Raw genomic sequence first — 6,507 nt, 5'->3', positions numbered from 1 at the left:
CAGTTCAAAACAACTGTTGCTTCTTGTGGTTGCTATGAAACATGCTGAACTTTTTTTAACTTTCACGCATATGATGTAAAAATATGTATACTAAAACTAGAACAATTCTGTTGATAGATACAAGTTCTTGTAAACATGTAGCCGGAGAATATAAAAAATAACACGTATACGCCCTAGTGTCCTTGAACATCTAAAGCATTTTGAATCATAAACATATTATAGTCTTAGAGTTGACATAGAATTATGGGAGTGGATATAGTATATTCAAAATAAAAGTACGAAGATTTATAGGTATAAACATCCTCGTATCCAATTCAATAGTATGGAAGTTTTTATTCTCAAAGTTATATGGGTTTTAGGGAAAGGTTAAAAACAGGGATTTTCCAATTAGTATGAGAATTGTAAAAAATGCACTTCGATGTATACCTCGCTGACACGTGTCTGGTTTACACAAGTGATTCACATTTGGATCTGAGAAAGCAGTGAGAGGCAAACATGTTTGTTTTTAGGCCAACATCAGAATGCTAGTGCCGCTGAATTTACTTTTACGATAAGTTTTCATGTCTACCTTTTGCAGTAATGTTGGAATTTTGCATGATATTCCGTATTTGAAGGGATTTTGAGAGATTCTGGTTTCAACTTGCCAAATGAGTTGGTGGTCTTATATTTTGTAAAAGATGTTTGTTTTTTTCTATGTATTTTGTTTTCTCATAGAATTTTAAACCTATTTTCACAATAATACCTCGTTTGACTTAAAAATGATTTTAGTTTAAAAATAAAAAACTAAAAATAGCACTTTCTTATTCAAATAAATGCTGAAAAACCATGTCAAAGATGAAAATATGAGGAAAGAATTTTTTGCAGTTTTTGAGCTTAGTTTAATCATTTCAGAGTCTCATTCTTAATAGCAGAAGATGCAAATGTTAAACCAACTTATTGGGGTAGGATATTGGAAAATACAAAAAAAAAGTTTGGTCTAATTGAATAATTAATGAACAAAAAAATCCATCCATATAAATGACGGTACATGGTCAAAAGACTACAAGCCAAAAGTCCATAATAGACTATTGACCCACTAGTGTGGGTTTAAGTTAAAAAAACAAATCAAATATAAGCTTATAGCCCAGAAAAGTGAGAAACAAGATCACACATAACTCTTGTCAACTTTGAGCCCACTGATTAGCAACTTTCGGCCCACAAAATTCACAACGCTGCTCTCTATTTTTTTTTTTAATTGCTTCGCTTCCTCTCTCTAAAATAACGGCCATGTCATTGTGGATTTTCGATAGATTAATCAATAACACAGTCACACGAATCTGAAGTCCATTTGGCCCCATCACGTCAGGTTTTCGAGATAACCTCAAAAATTATCACAGCCAAAATTTTGAGTGGATGTGGCATTTTTTGAGGTTATCTCGAAAACGTGACGTGATGGGCCAAAAAGGATTTTTTGGATTCGGTTTCAGTTAGCTAAAAAACATATGATTAACATAGTCACATCATACTGACCTGGGCAGCATGTATGGTAAAGGTTTTCCGGTTAAAAAAAAAAACTTTTCTAGTAGGTCTTTTATCCCTGTTTCAAAGAACAAAGCTCATGAAATTTTAAATCAATCTATCAATATGCAGAGTATGCAAAATATAGTTCTCAAATGCACTTTTCGTTTGATTCTATTAACATTTTTTTGATTCCATAATTTTTAAGAAATCCGTGTCTTATATTTGTCATCACCATGAATGCACGTTCATAAGAACTCCATAAATTAATAACATCTAAAAAAGAAACTTTCAAAATGTGTCCTACCCACGCAGATGTTATAAATTTCTCTCAAACTTGTCAACTGTATTATAAATTGTGTTAACTAAAAAGACCAGAACACCAGTAACTTCATTAAAATTCTTCCCCACAAATTCTAACACCAGGGTGCTGATACAATATGGTTGGTTATAGAATACCATCTAATAGAATCTCTTGGGTTCATATGACATCCTTTTCAAATTTGTGACGAGAAGACACTCTTCGGTATATCATAGAGTGTGCATCAAAAACTACACAAACTTCCAACACGTTTCCATCAGTAGTTACCTACTATATACGTATATGGTAAGCCAACCTTTATCATTGGAAGCTGCTCCTGTCAACACTCAACATTATGCACCCACATAGACTTAAATGACGTGAAAATCATATTTTATATAGATAAGTACCTGAAGCATGCAACTGGTAAACAGTCACTTTTTCAAAGAGAATATTTATTAGATATTTTGCAATGCTTGTGTCCTCTTTCAAACGTAGTTGCACCTACGAAATTGCCCTGTATGTTAAAAATAAACACCCACAACTTTTCTGTTTTTGAATATTTCTTCTTTAGGGATTTAAAATAAGGGTAATTTTTATTAATATGTATTATGAGAAGACTTTGAAACAAGCTTTATTTTTTAAGTTTTCGGTTACGGATCAAAAACTTCATTATGCATTTGTTGATGAGATTATTTAAAGCAGGAGTTCTAGGTTACTTGCTTTTTGCATATTAAAAACAACCAAATTTGAAATGAAGTGTACAACATGACTGCTTTTATGTATATGTGTTTCATGCTACTATTTTTTAAGCTCTGAGCATTATGTAAAATTTTTTGTAAGGAATTTAATATTTACGCTAGAATAAGTTTCATTTTCAAAACCCACTTCACAAATGGTAAATGATTTTTCTATCTATTTAAGTTTTTAACAAAATTGAATAAGGTATTGCTCTCGGAAGTAAGTTTAATAAAAGAAAAACCAAACATTATGAAATTAATCAAAACTCTATTTGACAGTTAAGGCAGAGAAAAATAAGGAATGAGAGTTTATGTTTTAGTAAATATAAATATTTAATTTTTGTTTCATCAGATGCCCTTAAAAAGTCGAAAAGTACTACAAAAAAAGTAGAAAAGCAAAAAAAAGTTTTCAAGTTTTCAAATAATTTAAATTTTTTACTGTCTAATCAATATAAATTTGTTTTTGTTATTTTTTTTCGTTGTTTAAAAACAAAAAATAAGAAACTGAAACTAATAAATAATATCGAAGTCTTTGGCAAGAATTAAATCAAATACTCTGTTTTCACCAATTTGATCAAGTTTTCTAAACCTGGTGGCACAGTTTTTTGGTACTTCACTTACTTGTTTATGTCTTGTTATGGATAGTGGAAAAACGAAGATAATAGTTATATTCATAGTTGCTGGTGTTCATTTGATAACGTAAACTGCATTATCATTTTGAGTAAAAAGCGGTCCACATTTTCTCTGAGGCACCACCCGAATTTAACTCTTGAAAATAGCGTTCACCTGATTTTGACCAGTAGTGTTTATGCTTAAGTTCTTGGCAAATGATTGGAATAGTAAGTTTCGGTTTTTAATTTACTGTTTTCAAACTTTTGAAACCATGAGTTATGATGTGCAGCAAATGAAATTCACTGCAGAAAAGTGAAAATAAAAAATTAACATAGCACATATTGCATTTTAAATAATTAAACAAGTCTTTTTTCAGTAGCAGAAAGTAGAATTTTACCTTCAAAAAAAAAAAAATTCCTTCCAAAGGTAGGGTAGAGTTACCTATTTTCGGCCGTCTCCATTTTTCGGCCACCTTTCGGAAAATCGTTATAACTAGGGATTTCATAAGGTTTATTCCAACATTTTGCTCAAATGCTGTTCTCTTATTTGTTAGGACAGCGTAAGAGCGAAAATTTGGAATAAAACCCTTCAAAATCACTATTTATAACGATTTTTCGATAGGTGGCCGGAAACTGGAGACGGCCGAAAATAGGCAACTCTACCCTATAAACGAACAATTTTTTTAGAACAGCTTGAAATCACTCCTAGATAAAATTATACATAATGTTCCTTCAGTTTTAAAGAAGATTTCATTCATTAATAAAAAAAAATCAAACCTGTCAGTTCCGCTAAAAGAAAAAAACAGATATATTTCATTAGAAAATTTTTCGAAAATTGGATTTTTGAAAAAAATAAATCTGTTATTTTTTAATCCAAAAAATTTTGCTTTTGAGTATTTCTATTCTGATTTATATTAAAGTAATATAAATGCTTTTATTAGTGTGCCGGTTTAAGCACTACCGGGGCGCCTCTTAAAAAAAAAATTAATTTTAAAACAATTTTTTTAAATCACAAAAAAAGGCAATAGCAGATTATGTATTACCTCTCATACTTCTTAATGCATTTATGTATCAGAGTGAAGTTTATTAAAGTATAGTTTAACTTCAAAAATAATAAAATATTCATGTTACTTAGGCTCAATTGACAAGTGATGTATATCCAGTGGGTACAGTTGGTTTTATTTGAACAATATTTTTTCAAAAACATTTTCAACTGCATTAATGTCGTTTTCGATTTAATAATTCACTCATTCTGAAATGAAATAAGAAAGTTCGAATCCCTTCCACTCAATTCTGAAATTTAATAATAATTAATCAAATAATTTTTTTTTTTTTGTTTTTTCACTAGGAGAATTTGTTTGACGTTTAATTTATTTAATGTCGTTTTCGATTGGCTCTCCGGAAGCGTCCGGAATCATTCTGAAAGTGTTTGCTTCGCACAAACATGACAGACAGAACTCTTCTCAGAATAAAAATTCTTTAAGAGTGCTTATGCTCACGTTGCACCTATTTGCAACTATTTAAATCTTCATCTATTTAATTCTTTAAAGTATCTACAATAACCCATTTCGTGAATACATATTAATTTTGTTTCGACACATAAATATGACTGTACAACTGAGCTGATTGATATTCTTTTCTGTCCAGTTCTGTTTCTTTATTCGTATATTCTTCATAAACTATTTTGTCTGGTCGGTCTATTCTATTTGATATCCGGAAAAATAAAGAAACACACTCCATCTCCATATTACCAGCTATGATGGTTTAAGTTGCGGTAGTGTTGGATGGTAAGACGTGGATATGTATACATACACCAGGAAACAAAAATTAGCGCACAACCGCATGTTTGCAGCTTTATTTTTTTGTCATATTAACAAGCCAGAACTAAAACATGAAAAATTTTAAATTTTAAGTATAAAATATTGGCTACCAAAACCTTGATCTACAACCTACAGAAAATTAAAAAAAGGTTAAAAATGGGTGAAATTGGTATTGGAGAGGGGTCTTCAAATTATTAATTATTTGGAGTCCTACAAGTAACATTATTGCCTTTAAAATTAAATTCTTTCATTTTTAATAGATTATTTAATAATAATTTTTTTTACTGGTAAAACCTTATTTAAATATACTTCTAATAAAAGTAAAAACTATGTATTTTAATACTTTTCAGAGTGAAATAGGTATTTCACTTCTGATTTCTCCATATACCCATTCAAAGTTTTTAAATTTTGACATAATGATGATGAACAGTAAATTTGTCGAGCCATTAACTTTGATTTAAGCACGAAATAGATGAGTAGTAGACTAATGCAAAAAAAAAAAATATTTTTTTTTGTTCATAGTTATATCGAAAATATTGTTGAAAATGACGAAAAAAAAATAGTGTAAAAGTTACATCCCTTTATATTAGTATTAATTTCTATTTCCCATATGCTTTACATGGGAAAGATTGTGTTTTTGAGTTTGGACTTTTATAACTTTTTAATGGTTCATCAAAACGGCTGAACTTAAACATTTTCTTGCATAAAATTGAACGTTCTACAAAAAAATATTATTAATTTTTTGATAAACAACCCCGTTTCGAAATTATTCAACTTTAAAATTATAATGTAATTTTTTCTTCGATTTTTTTCAATTTTTTGAAGAAATTATTAGATTTTTCAAAAAATTTGGCAAACTTTTCGAATTTTGTATTCTATGTTTTTTTTTTTTTTGGTTTCAAAGATCCTTTTATTTAACTGTCAAACTCCTAACATGTACTATTAAATTAGAATTTTTCAATAAATTCGAATTACTCATTTTTTCAACTAAAAATTATTTTTATTAATTTTTCGCGTCGGTTTAATAAATGCATTTTTGTAGAGCGTTCAATTTTATATAAGAAAATAATTAAGTCCAGCCTTTTTGATAAACCATTAAAAAGTTATAAAATTCCAAACTGAAAAACACAATCTTTCCCATTTAAATCATATGGGAAATAGAAATTTGCGATGCGGCAGTATTTAATATTAATATTAAGAGCTGTAACTTTTACAGTATTCTCTTTCGTCATTTCCAACAGTATCTTCGATATAACCATGAACAAAAAAAAAGAATTTTTTTGAATCAGTCTAATGAGTAGCCTCATTTAATAAGATTGACATAATTTTTATGTAACCGAAAAGATTATTATTTCTTTATTATGCATATTAAGGATGTACATGTACATTGTACAATGTACATTTGTACATTATGATAATATTTTACATCATAAAGCAATATTTTTCTTTTAATTTGAAAATCAAGGATCAGGATTATAATATCAAACCAAAAATTTCAATCAGATACAAAACTCTTTATTTTGATTAGATGATTCTTA

This window comes from Episyrphus balteatus, chromosome 2 (assembly GCF_945859705.1).
Source record: "Episyrphus balteatus chromosome 2, idEpiBalt1.1, whole genome shotgun sequence".
NCBI classification, from domain to species: Eukaryota; Metazoa; Arthropoda; class Insecta; order Diptera; family Syrphidae; genus Episyrphus; species Episyrphus balteatus.
This window is presented reverse-complemented; position numbering follows the sequence as displayed.